The 19,575-nt window shown below is 54.7% G+C and overlaps 1 protein-coding gene across 1 annotated transcript in view; it reads right to left on the minus strand.

The window, feature by feature from the left end:
- LOC140405628 (calcium-binding and coiled-coil domain-containing protein 1-like) overlaps positions 1–18,762 on the minus strand; it is a gene marked incomplete at its 3' end in the record, with an annotated part of 162,948 nt that extends 144,186 nt beyond the window's left edge. The window contains exon 1 of the mRNA XM_072494167.1: positions 18,629–18,762. The remainder of the gene's footprint in view (positions 1–18,628) is intronic.
- Positions 18,763–19,575: the final 813 nt, after the last annotated feature.

Here is a 19,575-nt window from a genome sequence, read left to right on the forward strand (position 1 = left end):
TATACAGAGACAGACCCGTCCCGACCAGTACTGTACCCCAGTGTTATACAGTGACAGACCCGTCCCCACCAGTACTGTACCCCAGTGTTATACAGAGACAGACCCATCCCCACCAGTACTGTACCCCAGTGTTATACAGAGACAGACCCATCCCCACCAGTACTGTACCCCAGTGTTATACAGTGACAGACCCGTCCCCACCAATACTGTACCCCAGTGTTATACAGCGACAAACCCGTCCCCACCAGTACTGTACCCCAGTGTTATACATCCACACACCTGTCCCTACCAGTACTGTACCCCAGTGTTGTACACTGACAGACCCATCCCCACCAGTACTGTACCCCAGTGTTATACAGTGACAGACCAGTCACCACCAGTACTGTACCCCAGTGTTATACAGCGACAGACGCGTCACCACCAGTACTGTACCCCAGTGTTATACATCCACACACCTTTCCCGACCAGTACTGTACCCCAGTGTTATACAGTGACAGACCCATCCCCACCAGTACTGTACCCCAGTGTTATACAGAGACAGACCCGTCCCCACCAGTACTGTACCCCAGTGTTATACAGTGACAGACCCGTCCCCACCAGTACTGTACCCCAGTGTTACACAGTGACAGACCCGTCCCCACCAGTACTGTACCCCAGTGTTATACAGTGACAGACCCGTCCCCACCAGTACTGTACCCCAGTGTTATACAGCGACAGACCCGTCCCCACCAGTACTGTACCCCAGTGTTATACAGTGACAGACCCGTCCCCACCAGTACTGTACCACAGTGTTATACAGTGACAGACCCATCCCCACCAGTACTGTACCCTAGTGTTATACAGTGACAGACCCGTCCCCACCAGTACTGAACCCCAGTGTTATACAGTGACAGACCCGTCCCCACCAGTACTGAACCCCAGTGTTATACAGCGACAGACCCGTCCCCACCAGTACTGTACCCCAGTGTTATACAGTGACAGACCCGTCCCCACCAGTACTGTACCCCAGTGTTATACAGCGACAGACCCGTCCCCACCAGTACTGTACCCCAGTGTTATACAGTGACAGACCGGTCCCCACCAGTACTGTACCCCAGTGTTATACAGCGACAGACCCGTCCCCACCAGTACTGTACCCCAGTGTTATACAGCGACAGACCCGTCCCCCCAGTACTGTACCCCAGTGTTATACAGTGACAGACCCGTCCCCACCAGTACTGTACCCCAGTGTTATACAGTGACAGACCCGTCCCCACCAGTACTGTACCCCAGTGTTATACAGTGACAGACCCGTCCCCACCAGTACTGTACCCCAGTGTTATACAGTGACAGACCCGTCCCCACCAGTACTGTACCCCAGTGTTATACAGTGACAGACCCGTCCCCACCAGTACTGTACCCCAGTGTTATACAGTGACAGACCCGTCCCCAACAGTACTGTACCCCAGTGTTATACAGTGACAGACCCGTCCCCACCAGTACTGTACCCCAGTGTTATACAGTGACAGACCCGTCCCCACCAGTACTGTACCCCAGTGTTACACAGTGACAGACCCGTCCCCACCAGTACTGTACCCCAGTGTTACACAGTGACAGACCCGTCCCCACCAGTACTGTACCCCAGTGTTATACAGTGACAGACCCGTCCCCACCAGTACTGTACCCCAGTGTTATACAGTGACAGACCCGTCCCCACCAGTACTGTACCCCAGTGTTATACAGTGACAGACCCGTCCCCACCAGTACTGTACCCCAGTGTTATACAGTGACAGACCCGTCCCCACCAGTACTGTACCCCAGTGTTATACAGTGACAGACCCGTCCCCACCAGTACTGTACCCCAGTGTTATACAGCGACAGACCCGTCCCCACCAGTACTGTACCCCAGTGTTATACAGTGAAAGACCCGTCCCCACCAGTACTGTACGCCAGTGTTATACAGTGACAGACCCATCCCCACCAGTACTGTACCCCAGTGTTATACAGTGACAGACCCGTCCCCACCAGTACTGTACCCCAGTGTTATACAGTGACAGACCCGTCCCCACCAGTACTGTACCCCAGTGTTATACAGTGACAGACCCGTCCTAACCAGTACTGTACCCCAGTGTTATACAGTGACAGACCCGTCCCCACCAGTACTGTACCCCAGTGTTATACAGTGACAGACCCGTCCCCACCAGTACTGTATCCCAGTTTTATACAGTGACAGACCCGTCCCCACCAGTACTGTATCCCAGTGTTATACAGTGACAGACCCGTCCCCACCAGTACTGTACCCCAGTGTTATACAGTGACAGACCCGTCCCCACCAGTACTGTATCCCAGTGTTAGACAGTGACAGACCCGTCCCCACCAGTACTGTACCCCAGTGTTATACAGCGACAGGCCCGTCCCCACCAGTACTGTACCCCAGTGTTATACAGTGACAGACCCGTCCCCACCAGTACTGTACCCCAGTGTTATACAGCGACAGACCCGTCCCCACCAGTACTGTACCCCAGTGTTATCCAGTGATAGACCCGTCCCCACCAGTACTGTACCCCAGTGTTATACAGTGACAGACCCGTCCCCACCAGTACTGTACCCCAGTGTTATACAGTGACAGACCCGTCCCCACCAGTACTGTGCACCAGTGTTATACAGCGAGAGACCCGTCCCCACCAGTACTGTATCCCAGTGTTATACAGTGACAGACCCGTCCCCACCAGTACTGTACCCCAGTGTTATACAGTGACAGACCCGTCCCCACCAGTACTGTACCCCAGTGTTATACAGTGACAGACCCGTCCCCACCAGTACTGTATCCCAGTGTTATACAGTTACAGACCCGTCCCCACCAGTACTGTACCCCAGTGTTATACAGGGACAGACCCGTCCCCACCAGTACTGTACCCCAGTGTTATACAGCGACAGACCCGTCCCCACCAGTACTGTACCCCAGTATTATACAGTGACAGACCCGTCCCCACCAGTACTGTATCCCAGTGTTATACAGTGACAGACCCGTCCCCACCAGTACTGTACCCCAGTGTTATACAGTGACAGACCCGTCCCCACCAGTACTGTACCCCAGTGTTATACAGTGACAGACCCGTCACCACCAGTACTGTACCCCAGTGTTATACAGTGACAGACCAGTCCCCACCAGTACTGTACCCCAGTGTTATACAGTGACAGTCCCGTCCCCACCAGTACTGTACCCCAGTGTTATACAGTGACAGACCCGTCCCCACCAGTACTGTACCCCAGTGTTATACAGTGACAGGCCCGTCCCCACCAGTACTGTATCCCAGTGTTATACAGTGACAGACCCGTCCCCACCAGTACTGTATCCCAGTGTTATACAGCGACAGACCCGTCCCCACCCGTACTGTACCCCAGTGTTATACAGCGACAGACCCGTCCCCACCAGTACAGTACCCCAGTGTTATACAGCGACAGACCAGTCACCACCAGTACTGTACCCCAGTGTTATACAGCGACAGACACGTCCCCACCAGTACTGTACCCCAGTGTTATACAGTGACAGACCCGTCCCCACCAGTACTGTACCCCAGTGTTATACAGTAACAGACCCGTCCACACCAGTACTGTACCCCAGTGTTATACAGCGATAGACCCGTCCCCACCAGTACTGTACCCCAGTGTTATACAGTGACAGACCCGACCCCAGCAGTACTGTACCCCAGTGTTATACAGTGACAGACCCGTCCCCACCAGTACTGTACCCCAGTGTTATACAGTGACAGACCCGTCTCCACCAGTACTGTACCCCAGTGTTATACAGTGACAGGCCCGTCCCCACCAGTACTGTACCCCAGTGTTATACAGTGACAGACCCGTCCCCACCAGTACTGTACCCCAGTGTTATACAGTGACAGACCCGTCCCCACCAGTACTGTACCCCAGTGTTATACAGTAACAGACCGGTCCCCACCAGTACTGTACCCCAGTGTTATACAGTGACAGACCCGTCCCCACCAGTACTGTACCCCAGTGTTATACAGCGACAGACCCGTCCCCACCAGTACTGTACCCCAGTGTTATACAGTGAAAGACCCGTCCCCACCAGTACTGTACCCCAGTGTTATACAGCGACAGACCCGTCCCCACCAGTACTGTACCCCAGTGTTATACAGTGACAGACCCGTCCCCACCAGTACTGTACCCCAGTGTTATACAGTGACAGACCCGTCCCCACCAGTACTGTACCACAGTGTTATACAGTGACAGACCCGACCCCAGCAGTACTGTACCCCAGTGTTATACAGTGACAGACCCGTCCCCACCAGTACTGTACCCCAGTGTTATACAGTGACAGACCCGTCTCCACCAGTACTGTACCCCAGTGTTATACAGTGACAGGCCCGTCCCCACCAGTACTGTACCCCAGTGTTATACAGTGACAGACCCGTCCCCACCAGTACTGTACCCCAGTGTTATACAGTGACAGACCCGTCCCCACCAGTACTGTACCCCAGTGTTATACAGTAACAGACCGGTCCCCACCAGTACTGTACCCCAGTGTTATACAGTGACAGACCCGTCCCCACCAGTACTGTACCCCAGTGTTATACAGCGACAGACCCGTCCCCACCAGTACTGTACCCCAGTGTTATACAGTGAAAGACCCGTCCCCACCAGTACTGTACCCCAGTGTTATACAGCGACAGACCCGTCCCCACCAGTACTGTACCCCAGTGTTATACAGTGACAGACCCGTCCCCACCAGTACTGTACCCCAGTGTTATACAGTGACAGACCCGTCCCCACCAGTACTGTATCCCAGTGTTATACAGTGACAGACCCGTCCCCACCAGTACTGTACCCCAGTGTTATACAGCGACAGACCCGTCCCCACCAGTACTGTACCCCAGGGTTATACAGTGACAGACCCGTCCTCACCAGTACTGTACCCCAGTGTTATACAGCGACAGACCCGTCCCCACCAGTGCTGTACCCCAGTGTTATACAGCGACAGACCCGTCCCCACCAGTACTGTACCCCAGTGTTATACAGTGACAGACCCGTCCTCACCAGTACTGTACCCCAGTGTTATACAGTGACAGACCCGTACACACCAGTACTGTACCCCAGTGTTATACAGTGACAGACCCGTCCCCACCAGTACAGTACCCCAGTGTTATACAGCGACAGACCCGTCCCCACCAGTACTGTACCCCAGTGTTATACAGTGACAGACCCGTCCTCACCAGTACTGTACCCCAGTGTTATACAGTGACAGACCCGTCCTCACCAGTACTGTACCCCAGTGTTATTCAGTGACAGACCCGTACACACCAGTACTGTATCCCAGTGTTATAGAGTGACAGACCCGTCCCCACCAGTACAGTATCCCAGTGTTATACAGTGACAGACCCGTCCTCACCAGTACTGTACCCCAGTGTTACACAGTGACAGACCCAACCCCACCAGTACTGTACCCCAGTGTTATACAGTGACAGACCGGACCCCACCAGTACTGTACCCCAGTGTTATACAGTGACAGACCCGTCCCCACCAGTACTGTACCCCAGTGTTATACAGTGACAGTCCCATCCACACCAGTACTGTACCCCAGTGTTATACAGTGACAGACCCGTCCCCACCAGTACTGTACCCCAGTGTTATACAGTGACAGACCCGACCCCACCAGTACTGTACCCCAGTGTTATACAGTGACAGACACGTCCCCACCAGTACTGTACCCCAGTGTTATACAGTGACAGACCCGTCCCCACCAGTACTGAACCCCAGTGTTATACAGCGACAGACACGTCCCCACCAGTACTGTACCCCAGTGTTATACAGTGACAGATCCGTCCCCACCAGTACTGAACCCCAGTGTTATACAGAGACAGACCCGTCCCCACCAGTACTGTACCCCAATGTTATACAGTGACAGACACGTCCCCACCAGTGCTGTACCCCAGTTTCTTTTACAGTGACAGACCTGTCCCCACCAGTACTGTACCCCAGTGTTATACAGTGACAGACCCGTCCCCACCAGTACTGTACCCCAGTGTTACACAGTGACAGACCCATCCCCGCCAGTACTGTACCCCAGTGTTATACAGTGACAGACCCGTCCCCACCAGTACTGTACCCCAGTGTTATACAGTGACAGACCCGTCCTCACCAGTACTGTACCCCAGTGTTATACAGTGACAGACCCGTACACACCAGTACTGTACCCCAGTGTTATACAGTGACAGACCCGTCCCCACCAGTACAGTACCCCAGTGTTATACAGCGACAGACCCGTCCCCACCAGTACTGTACCCCAGTGTTATACAGTGACAGACCCGTCCTCACCAGTACTGTACCCCAGTGTTATACAGTGACAGACCCGTCCTCACCAGTACTGTACCCCAGTGTTATTCAGTGACAGACCCGTACACACCAGTACTGTATCCCAGTGTTATAGAGTGACAGACCCGTCCCCACCAGTACAGTATCCCAGTGTTATACAGTGACAGACCCGTCCTCACCAGTACTGTACCCCAGTGTTACACAGTGACAGACCCAACCCCACCAGTACTGTACCCCAGTGTTATACAGTGACAGACCGGACCCCACCAGTACTGTACCCCAGTGTTATACAGTGACAGACCCGTCCCCACCAGTACTGTACCCCAGTGTTATACAGTGACAGTCCCATCCACACCAGTACTGTACCCCAGTGTTATACAGTGACAGACCCGTCCCCACCAGTACTGTACCCCAGTGTTATACAGTGACAGACCCGACCCCACCAGTACTGTACCCCAGTGTTATACAGTGACAGACACGTCCCCACCAGTACTGTACCCCAGTGTTATACAGTGACAGACCCGTCCCCACCAGTACTGAACCCCAGTGTTATACAGCGACAGACACGTCCCCACCAGTACTGTACCCCAGTGTTATACAGTGACAGATCCGTCCCCACCAGTACTGAACCCCAGTGTTATACAGAGACAGACCCGTCCCCACCAGTACTGTACCCCAATGTTATACAGTGACAGACACGTCCCCACCAGTGCTGTACCCCAGTTTCTTTTACAGTGACAGACCCGTCCCCACCAGTACTGTACCCCAGTGTTATACAGTGACAGACCCGTCCCCACCAGTACTGTACCCCAGTGTTATACAGTGACAGACCCGTCCCCACCAGTACTGTATCCCAGTGTTATACAGTGACAGACCCGTCCCCACCAGTACTGTACCCCAGTGTTATACAGTGACAGACCCGTCCCCACCAGTACTGTACCCCAGTGTTATACAGTGACAGACCCGTCCTCACCAGTACTGTACCCCAGTGTTACACAGTGACAGACCCATCCCCGCCAGTACTGTACCCCAGTGTTATACAGTGACAGACCCGTCCCCACCAGTACTGTACCCCAGTGTTATACAGTGACAGACCCGTCCCCACCAGTACTGTACCCCAGTGTTATACAGTGACAGACCCGTCCCCACCAGTACTGTACGCCAGAGTTATACAGAGACAGACCCGTCCCTACCAGTACTATACCCCAGTGTTATACAGAGACAGACCCGTCCCTACCAGTACTGTACCCCAGTGTTATACAGAGACAGACCCGTCCCTACCAGTACTGTACCCCAGTGTTATACAGTGACAGACCCGTCCCCACCAGTACTGTACCACAGTGTTATACAGTGACAGACCCATCCCCACCAGTACTGTACCCCCAGTGTTATACAGTGACAGACCCGTCCCCACCAGTACTGTACCCCAGTGTTATACAGTGACAGACCCATCCCCACCAGTACTGTACCCCAGTGTTATACAGTGACAGACCCGTCTTCACCAGTACTGTACCCCAATGTTATACAGTGACAGACCCATCCCCACCAGTACTGTACCCCAGTGTTATACAGTGACAGACCCGTCCCCACCAGTACTGTGTCCCAGTGTTATACAGCGACAGACCCGTCCCCACCCGTACTGTACCCCAGTGTTATACAGTGACAGACCCGTCCCCACCAGTACTGTACCCCAGTGTTATACAGTGACAGACCCGTGCCCACCAGTACTGTACCCCAGTGTTATACAGTGACAGACCCGTCCCCACCAGTACTGTACCCCAGTGTTATACTGTAACAGACCCGTCCCCACCAGTACTGTACCCCAGTGTTATACAGTGACAGACACGTCCCCACCAGTACTGTACCCCAGTGTTATACAGTGACAGACCCGACCCCACCAGTACTGTACCCCAGTGTTATACAGTGACAGACACGTCCCCACCAGTACTGTACCCCAGTGTTATACAGCGACAGACCCGTCCCCACCAGTACTGTACCCCAGTGTTATACAGTGACAGACCCGTCCCCACCAGTACTGTACCCCAGTGTTATACAGTGACAGACCCGTCCCCACCAGTACTGTACCACAGTGTTATACAGTGACAGACCCGACCCCAGCAGTACTGTACCCCAGTGTTATACAGTGACAGACCCGTCCCCACCAGTACTGTACCCCAGTGTTATACAGTGACAGACCCGTCTCCACCAGTACTGTACCCCAGTGTTATACAGTGACAGGCCCGTCCCCACCAGTACTGTACCCCAGTGTTATACAGTGACAGACCCGTCCCCACCAGTACTGTACCCCAGTGTTATACAGTGACAGACCCGTCCCCACCAGTACTGTACCCCAGTGTTATACAGTAACAGACCGGTCCCCACCAGTACTGTACCCCAGTGTTATACAGTGACAGACCCGTCCCCACCAGTACTGTACCCCAGTGTTATACAGCGACAGACCCGTCCCCACCAGTACTGTACCCCAGTGTTATACAGTGAAAGACCCGTCCCCACCAGTACTGTACCCCAGTGTTATACAGCGACAGACCCGTCCCCACCAGTACTGTACCCCAGTGTTATACAGTGACAGACCCGTCCCCACCAGTACTGTACCCCAGTGTTATACAGTGACAGACCCGTCCCCACCAGTACTGTATCCCAGTGTTATACAGTGACAGACCCGTCCCCACCAGTACTGTACCCCAGTGTTATACAGCGACAGACCCGTCCCCACCAGTACTGTACCCCAGGGTTATACAGTGACAGACCCGTCCTCACCAGTACTGTACCCCAGTGTTATACAGCGACAGACCCGTCCCCACCAGTGCTGTACCCCAGTGTTATACAGCGACAGACCCGTCCCCACCAGTACTGTACCCCAGTGTTATACAGTGACAGACCCGTCCTCACCAGTACTGTACCCCAGTGTTATACAGTGACAGACCCGTACACACCAGTACTGTACCCCAGTGTTATACAGTGACAGACCCGTCCCCACCAGTACAGTACCCCAGTGTTATACAGCGACAGACCCGTCCCCACCAGTACTGTACCCCAGTGTTATACAGTGACAGACCCGTCCTCACCAGTACTGTACCCCAGTGTTATACAGTGACAGACCCGTCCTCACCAGTACTGTACCCCAGTGTTATTCAGTGACAGACCCGTACACACCAGTACTGTATCCCAGTGTTATAGAGTGACAGACCCGTCCCCACCAGTACAGTATCCCAGTGTTATACAGTGACAGACCCGTCCTCACCAGTACTGTACCCCAGTGTTACACAGTGACAGACCCAACCCCACCAGTACTGTACCCCAGTGTTATACAGTGACAGACCGGACCCCACCAGTACTGTACCCCAGTGTTATACAGTGACAGACCCGTCCCCACCAGTACTGTACCCCAGTGTTATACAGTGACAGTCCCATCCACACCAGTACTGTACCCCAGTGTTATACAGTGACAGACCCGTCCCCACCAGTACTGTACCCCAGTGTTATACAGTGACAGACCCGACCCCACCAGTACTGTACCCCAGTGTTATACAGTGACAGACACGTCCCCACCAGTACTGTACCCCAGTGTTATACAGTGACAGACCCGTCCCCACCAGTACTGAACCCCAGTGTTATACAGCGACAGACACGTCCCCACCAGTACTGTACCCCAGTGTTATACAGTGACAGATCCGTCCCCACCAGTACTGAACCCCAGTGTTATACAGAGACAGACCCGTCCCCACCAGTACTGTACCCCAATGTTATACAGTGACAGACACGTCCCCACCAGTGCTGTACCCCAGTTTCTTTTACAGTGACAGACCTGTCCCCACCAGTACTGTACCCCAGTGTTATACAGTGACAGACCCGTCCCCACCAGTACTGTACCCCAGTGTTACACAGTGACAGACCCATCCCCGCCAGTACTGTACCCCAGTGTTATACAGTGACAGACCCGTCCCCACCAGTACTGTACCCCAGTGTTATACAGTGACAGACCCGTCCTCACCAGTACTGTACCCCAGTGTTATACAGTGACAGACCCGTACACACCAGTACTGTACCCCAGTGTTATACAGTGACAGACCCGTCCCCACCAGTACAGTACCCCAGTGTTATACAGCGACAGACCCGTCCCCACCAGTACTGTACCCCAGTGTTATACAGTGACAGACCCGTCCTCACCAGTACTGTACCCCAGTGTTATACAGTGACAGACCCGTCCTCACCAGTACTGTACCCCAGTGTTATTCAGTGACAGACCCGTACACACCAGTACTGTATCCCAGTGTTATAGAGTGACAGACCCGTCCCCACCAGTACAGTATCCCAGTGTTATACAGTGACAGACCCGTCCTCACCAGTACTGTACCCCAGTGTTACACAGTGACAGACCCAACCCCACCAGTACTGTACCCCAGTGTTATACAGTGACAGACCGGACCCCACCAGTACTGTACCCCAGTGTTATACAGTGACAGACCCGTCCCCACCAGTACTGTACCCCAGTGTTATACAGTGACAGTCCCATCCACACCAGTACTGTACCCCAGTGTTATACAGTGACAGACCCGTCCCCACCAGTACTGTACCCCAGTGTTATACAGTGACAGACCCGACCCCACCAGTACTGTACCCCAGTGTTATACAGTGACAGACACGTCCCCACCAGTACTGTACCCCAGTGTTATACAGTGACAGACCCGTCCCCACCAGTACTGAACCCCAGTGTTATACAGCGACAGACACGTCCCCACCAGTACTGTACCCCAGTGTTATACAGTGACAGATCCGTCCCCACCAGTACTGAACCCCAGTGTTATACAGAGACAGACCCGTCCCCACCAGTACTGTACCCCAATGTTATACAGTGACAGACACGTCCCCACCAGTGCTGTACCCCAGTTTCTTTTACAGTGACAGACCCGTCCCCACCAGTACTGTACCCCAGTGTTATACAGTGACAGACCCGTCCCCACCAGTACTGTACCCCAGTGTTATACAGTGACAGACCCGTCCCCACCAGTACTGTATCCCAGTGTTATACAGTGACAGACCCGTCCCCACCAGTACTGTACCCCAGTGTTATACAGTGACAGACCCGTCCCCACCAGTACTGTACCCCAGTGTTATACAGTGACAGACCCGTCCTCACCAGTACTGTACCCCAGTGTTACACAGTGACAGACCCATCCCCGCCAGTACTGTACCCCAGTGTTATACAGTGACAGACCCGTCCCCACCAGTACTGTACCCCAGTGTTATACAGTGACAGACCCGTCCCCACCAGTACTGTACCCCAGTGTTATACAGTGACAGACCCGTCCCCACCAGTACTGTACGCCAGAGTTATACAGAGACAGACCCGTCCCTACCAGTACTATACCCCAGTGTTATACAGAGACAGACCCGTCCCTACCAGTACTGTACCCCAGTGTTATACAGAGACAGACCCGTCCCTACCAGTACTGTACCCCAGTGTTATACAGTGACAGACCCGTCCCCACCAGTACTGTACCACAGTGTTATACAGTGACAGACCCATCCCCACCAGTACTGTACCCCCAGTGTTATACAGTGACAGACCCGTCCCCACCAGTACTGTACCCCAGTGTTATACAGTGACAGACCCATCCCCACCAGTACTGTACCCCAGTGTTATACAGTGACAGACCCGTCTTCACCAGTACTGTACCCCAATGTTATACAGTGACAGACCCATCCCCACCAGTACTGTACCCCAGTGTTATACAGTGACAGACCCGTCCCCACCAGTACTGTGTCCCAGTGTTATACAGCGACAGACCCGTCCCCACCCGTACTGTACCCCAGTGTTATACAGTGACAGACCCGTCCCCACCAGTACTGTACCCCAGTGTTATACAGTGACAGACCCGTGCCCACCAGTACTGTACCCCAGTGTTATACAGTGACAGACCCGTCCCCACCAGTACTGTACCCCAGTGTTATACTGTAACAGACCCGTCCCCACCAGTACTGTACCCCAGTGTTATACAGTGACAGACACGTCCCCACCAGTACTGTACCCCAGTGTTATACAGTGACAGACCCGACCCCACCAGTACTGTACCCCAGTGTTATACAGTGACAGACACGTCCCCACCAGTACTGTACCCCAGTGTTATACAGTGACAGACCCGTCCCCACCAGTACTGAACCCCAGTGTTATACAGCGACAGACCCGTCCCCACCAGTACTGTACCCCAGTGTTATACAGCGACAGACCCGTCCCCACCAGTACTGTACCCCAGTGTTATACAGTGACAGACCCATCCCCACCAGTACTGTACCCCAGTGTTATACAGTGACAGACCCGACCCCACCAGTACTGTACCCCAGTGTTATACAGTGACAGACACGTCCCCACCAGTACTGTACCCCAGTGTTATACAGTGACAGACCCGTCCCCACCAGTACTGAACCCCAGTGTTCTACAGCGACAGACACGTCCCCACCAGTCCTGTACCCCAGTGTTATACAGTGACAGATCCGTCCCCACCAGTACTGAACCCCAGTGTTATACAGAGACAGACCCGTCCCCACCAGTACTGTACCCCAATGTTATACAGTGACAGACACGTCCCCACCAGTGCTGTACCCCAGTTTCTTTTACAGTGACAGACCTGTCCCCACCAGTACTGTACCCCAGTGTTATACAGTGACAGACCCGTCCCCACCAGTACTGTACCCCAGTGTTATACAGTGACAGACCCGTCCCCACCAGTACTGTACCCCAGTGTTATACAGAGACAGACCCGTCCCCACCAGTACTGTACCCCAGTGTTATACAGTGACAGACCCGTCCCCACCAGTACTGTACCCCTGTGTTATATAGCGACAGACCCATCCCCACCAGTACTGTACCCCAGTGTTATACAGAGACAGACCCGTCCCCACCAGTACTGTACCCCAGTGTTATACAGTGACAGACCCGTGCCCACCAGTACTGTACCCCAGTGTTATACAGTGACAGACACGTCCCCACCAGTACTGTACCCCAGTGTTATACAGTGACAGACCCATCCCCACCAGTACTGTACCCCAGTGTTATACAGCGACAGACCCATCCCCACCAGTACTGTACCTCTGTGTTATATAGCGACAGACCCATCCCCACCAGTACTGTACCCCAGTGTTATACAGTGACAGACCCGTCCCCACCAGTACTGTACCCCAGTGTTACACAGTGACAGACCCGTCCCCATCAGTACTGTACCCCAGTGTTATACAGAGACAGACCCGTCCCCACCAGTACTGTACCCCAATGTTATTCAGCGACAGACCCGTCCCCACCAGTACTGTACCCCAGTGTTATACAGCGACAGACCCGTCCCCACCAGTACTGTACCCCAGTGTTATACAGTGACAGACCCGTCCCCACCAGTACTGTACCCCAGTGTTATACAGTGACAGACCCGTCCCCACCAGTACTGTACCCCAGTGTTATACAGTGACAGACCCGTCCCCACCAGTACTGTACCCCAGTGTTATACAGTGACAGACCCGTCCTCACCAGTACTGTACTCCAGTGTTATACAGCGACAGACCCGTCCCCACCAGTACTGTACCCCAGTGTTATACAGTGACAGACCCGTCCCCACCAGTACTGTACCCCAGTGTTATACAGAGACAGACCCGTCCCCACCAGTACTGTACCCCAATGTTATTCAGCGACAGACCCGTCCCCACCAGTACTGTACCCCAGTGTTATACAGTGACAGACCCGTCCCCACCAGTACTGTACTCCAGTGTTATACAGCGACAGACCCGTCCCCACCAGTACTGTACCCCAGTGTTATACAGTGACAGACCCGTCCCCACCAGTACTGTACCCCAGTGTTATACAGTGACAGACCCGTCCCCACCAGTACTGTACCCCAGTGTTATACAGTGACAGACCCATCCCCACCAGTACTGTACCCCAGTGTTATACAGTGACAGACCCGTCCCCACCAGTACTGTACCCAGTGTTATACAGTGACAGACCCATTCCAACCAGTACTGTACCCCAGTGTTATACAGTGACAGACCCGTCCCCACCAGTACTGTACCCCAGTGTTATACAGTGACAGACCCGTCCCAACCAGTACTGTACCCCAGTGTTATACAGTGACAGACCCATCCCCACCAGTACTGTACCCCAGTGTTATACAGTGACGGACCCGTCCCCACCAGTACTGTACCCCAGTGTTATACAGTGACAGACCCGTCCCCACCAGTACTGTACCCCAGTGTTATACAGTGACAGACCCGTCCCCACCAGTACTGTACCCCAGTGTTATACAGTGACAGACCCATCCCCACCAGTACTGTACCCCAGTGTTATACAGTGACAGACCCGTCCCCACCAGTACTGTACCCCAGTGTTATACTGTGACAGACTGGTCCCCACCAGTACTGTACCCCAGTGTTATACTGCGACAGACCCATCCCCACCTGTACTGTACCCCAGTGTTATACAGAGACAGACCCGTCCCCACCAGTACTGTACCCCAGTGTTATACAGTGACAGACCCGTCCCCACCAGTACTGTACCCCAGTGTTATACAGTGACAGACCCGTCCCCACCAGTACTGTACCCGTGTTATACAGTGACAGACCCGTCCCCACCAGTACTGTACCCCAGTGTTATACAGTGACAGACCCGTCCCCACCAGTACTGTACTCCAGTGTTATACAGTGACAGACCCGTCCCCACCAGTACTGTACCCCAGTGTTATACAGTGACAGACCCGTCCCCACCAGTACTGTACCCCAGTGTTATACAGTGACAGACCCGTCCCCACCAGTACTGTATCCCAGTGTTATACAGTGACAGACCCGTCACCACCAGTACTGAACCGCAGTGTTATACAGTGACAGACCCGTCCCCACCAGTACTGTACCCCAGTGTTGAACAGTCACAGACCCGTCCCCACCAGTACTGTACCCCAGTGTTATACAGCGACAGACCCATCCCCACCAGTACTGTACCCCAGTGTTATACAGCGACAGACCCATCCCCACCAGTACTGTACCCCAGTGTTATACAGCGACAGACCCATCCCCACCAGTACTGTACCCCAGTGTTATACAGTCACAGACCCGTCCCCACCAGTACTGTACCCCAGTGTTATACAGTCACAGACCCGTCCCCACCAGTACTGTACCCCAGTGTTATACAGGGACAGACCCGTCCCCACCAGCACTGTACCCCAGTGTTATACAGCGACAGACCCGTCCCCACCAGTACTGTACCCTAGTGTTATACAGTGACAGACCCGTCCCCACCAGTACTGTACCCCAGTGTTATACAGTGACAGACCCGTCCCCACCAGTACTGTACCCAGTGTTATACAGTGACAGACCCGTCCCCACCAGTACTGTACCCCAGTGTTATACAGCGACAGACCCATCCCCACCAGTACTGTACCCTAGTGTTATACAGTGACAGACCCGTCCCCACCAGTACTGTACCCCAGTGTTATACAGTGACAGACCCGTCCCCACCAGTACTGTACCCAGTGTTATACAGTGACAGACCCGTCCCCACCAGTACTGTACCCCAGTGTTATACAGAGACAGACCCGTTCCCACCAGTACTGTACCCCAGTGTTATACAGTGACAGACCCGTCCCCACCAGTACTGTACCCCAGTGTTATACAGCGACAGGCCCGTCCCCACCAGTACTGTACCACAGTGTTATACAGTGACAGACCCGTCCCCACCAGTAATGTACCCCAGTGTTACACAGCGACAGACCCGTCCCCACCAGTACTGTACCCCAGTGTTATACAGTGACAGACCCGTCCCCACCAGTACTGTACCCCAGTGTTATACAGCGACAGACCCGTCCCCACCAGTACTGTGCCCCAGTGTTATACAGAGACAGACCAGTCCCCACCAGTACTGTACCCCAGTGTTATACAGTGACAGACCCGTCCCCACCAGTACTGTACCCCAGTGTTATACAGTGACAGACCCGTCCCCACCAGTACTGTACCCCAGTGTTATACAGTGACAGACCCATCCCCACCAGTACTGTACCCCAGTGTTATACAGTGACAGACCCGTCCCCACCAGTACTGTACCCCAGTGTTATACTGTGACAGACTGGTCCCCACCAGTACTGTACCCCAGTGTTATACTGCGACAGACCCATCCCCACCTGTACTGTACCCCAGTGTTATACAGAGACAGACCCGTCCCCACCAGTACTGTACCCCAGTGTTATACAGTGACAGACCCGTCCCCACCAGTACTGTACCCCAGTGTTATACAGTGACAGACCCGTCCCCACCAGTACTGTACCCGTGTTATACAGTGACAGACCCGTCCCCACCAGTACTGTACCCCAGTGTTATACAGTGACAGACCCGTCCCCACCAGTACTGTACTCCAGTGTTATACAGTGACAGACCCGTCCCCACCAGTACTGTACCCCAGTGTTATACAGTGACAGACCCGTCCCCACCAGTACTGTACCCCAGTGTTATACAGTGACAGACCCGTCCCCACCAGTACTGTATCCCAGTGTTATACAGTGACAGACCCGTCACCACCAGTACTGAACCGCAGTGTTATACAGTGACAGACCCGTCCCCACCAGTACTGTACCCCAGTGTTGAACAGTCACAGACCCGTCCCCACCAGTACTGTACCCCAGTGTTATACAGCGACAGACCCATCCCCACCAGTACTGTACCCCAGTGTTATACAGCGACAGACCCATCCCCACCAGTACTGTACCCCAGTGTTATACAGCGACAGACCCATCCCCACCAGTACTGTACCCCAGTGTTATACAGTCACAGACCCGTCCCCACCAGTACTGTACCCCAGTGTTATACAGTCACAGACCCGTCCCCACCAGTACTGTACCCCAGTGTTATACAGGGACAGACCCGTCCCCACCAGCACTGTACCCCAGTGTTATACAGCGACAGACCCGTCCCCACCAGTACTGTACCCTAGTGTTATACAGTGACAGACCCGTCCCCACCAGTACTGTACCCCAGTGTTATACAGTGACAGACCCGTCCCCACCAGTACTGTACCCAGTGTTATACAGTGACAGACCCGTCCCCACCAGTACTGTACCCCAGTGTTATACAGCGACAGACCCATCCCCACCAGTACTGTACCCTAGTGTTATACAGTGACAGACCCGTCCCCACCAGTACTGTACCCCAGTGTTATACAGTGACAGACCCGTCCCCACCAGTACTGTACCCAGTGTTATACAGTGACAGACCCGTCCCCACCAGTACTGTACCCCAGTGTTATACAGAGACAGACCCGTTCCCACCAGTACTGTACCCCAGTGTTATACAGTGACAGACCCGTCCCCACCAGTACTGTACCCCAGTGTTATACAGCGACAGGCCCGTCCCCACCAGTACTGTACCACAGTGTTATACAGTGACAGACCCGTCCCCACCAGTAATGTACCCCAGTGTTACACAGCGACAGACCCGTCCCCACCAGTACTGTACCCCAGTGTTATACAGTGACAGACCCGTCCCCACCAGTACTGTACCCCAGTGTTATACAGCGACAGACCCGTCCCCACCAGTACTGTGCCCCAGTGTTATACAGAGACAGACCAGTCCCCACCAGTACTGTATCCCAGTGTTATACAGTGACAGACCCGTCCCCACCAGTACTGTACCCCAGTGTTATACAGTGACAGACCCGTCCCCACCAGTACTGTATCCCAGTGTTATACAGTGACAGACCCGTCCCCACCAGTACTGTACCCCAGAGTTATACAGTGACAGACCCGTCCCCACCAGTACTGTCCCCCAGTGTTATACAGTGACAGACCCGTCCCCACCAGTACTGTACCCCAGAGTTATACAGTGACAGACCCGTCCCCACCAGTACTGTACCCCAGAGTTATACAGTGACAGACCCGTCCCCACCAGTACTGTCCCCCAGTGTTATACAGTGACAGACCCGTCCCCACCAGTACTGTATCCCAGTGTTACACAGTGACAGACCCGTCCCCACCAGTACTGTATCCCAGTGTTATACAGTGACAGACCCGTCCCCACCAGTACTGTACCCCAGAGTTATCCAGTGACAGACCCGTCCCCACCAGTACTGTCCCCCAGTGTTATACAGTGACAGACCCGTCCCCACCAGTACTGTATCCCAGTGTTATACAGTGACAGATCTTGCCACAGCAGGACAGTCCTCTCGTTCACAGTCACACACACAAACCCCTCCCTCACTCACACACACACACACACACCCCTCTCCGTCACTGCCTCAGACACGCACACGCACACACTCTTCCTGCCTGACCTGTGGGCCAGTGAAGTCCAGGAGCCGGTAGTTAGGGCCGGAGCGGGTCAGTCCCACACCAGGGTGCACTTCAATCCGTCCCCTCTGGCCGTGTTATTGCTCAGCGAAGGACTTGGCCCTCCTGCCTCCCTCTTCCTGCCAGTCACGTCGGCCGTTTCCTCCGATAGGCTCCTGGTCCCCCGCCTCCCCCCACCCCCAGCCTTTCCCCCTCCCCCTACAGCCTCCGCCGGGAGACGTCAGTCCTCCCTCCCTCCCCCCCTAGCTCGGGTTACCGGCTCAGGCACAGGTGGGCACTGTGGGGGGAGGGGGCCGGCCTGCTTGTGCCTGCGGTGGGGGGAGTGCAGAGGGAGAGCCAGTAACTCATCCCTCGGACCGTTCCTTCTCCCCCCCCCCCCCCCCCGCCCACCCACACATCCACCACGCCTCGCCCCCCCTGACCCACCACGCCCCCTCCCACTTCGCCCCCTCCCACAGTGCGGCGCTCCCTCAGCACCGACCCTCCCACAGTGCGGAGCTCCCTCAGCGCTGACCCTCCCACAGTGCGGAGCTCCCTCAGCACCGACCCTCCCACAGTGCGGAGCTCCCTCAGCACTGACCCTCCCACAGTGCGGCGCTCCCTCAGCACTGACCCTCTCACAGTGCGGCACTCCCTCAGCACTGACCCCCCCACAGTGCGGAGCTCCCTCAGCACCGACCCTCCCACAGTGCGGCGCTCCCTCAGCACTGACCCTCCCACAGTGCGGCGCTCCCTCAGCGCTGACCCTCCCACAGTGCGGAGCTCCCTCAGCACTGACCCTCCCACAGTGCGGAGCTCCCTCAGCACTGACCCTCCCACAGTGCGGAGCTCCCTCAGCACTGACCCTCCCACAGTGCGGAGCTCCCCCAGCACTGACCCTCCCACAGTGCGGAGCTCCCTCAGCACTGACCCTCCCACAGTGCGGAGCTCC

Source organism: Scyliorhinus torazame, unplaced genomic scaffold (assembly GCF_047496885.1).
Source record: "Scyliorhinus torazame isolate Kashiwa2021f unplaced genomic scaffold, sScyTor2.1 scaffold_153, whole genome shotgun sequence".
In the NCBI taxonomy this organism is placed as follows: Eukaryota; Metazoa; Chordata; class Chondrichthyes; order Carcharhiniformes; family Scyliorhinidae; genus Scyliorhinus; species Scyliorhinus torazame.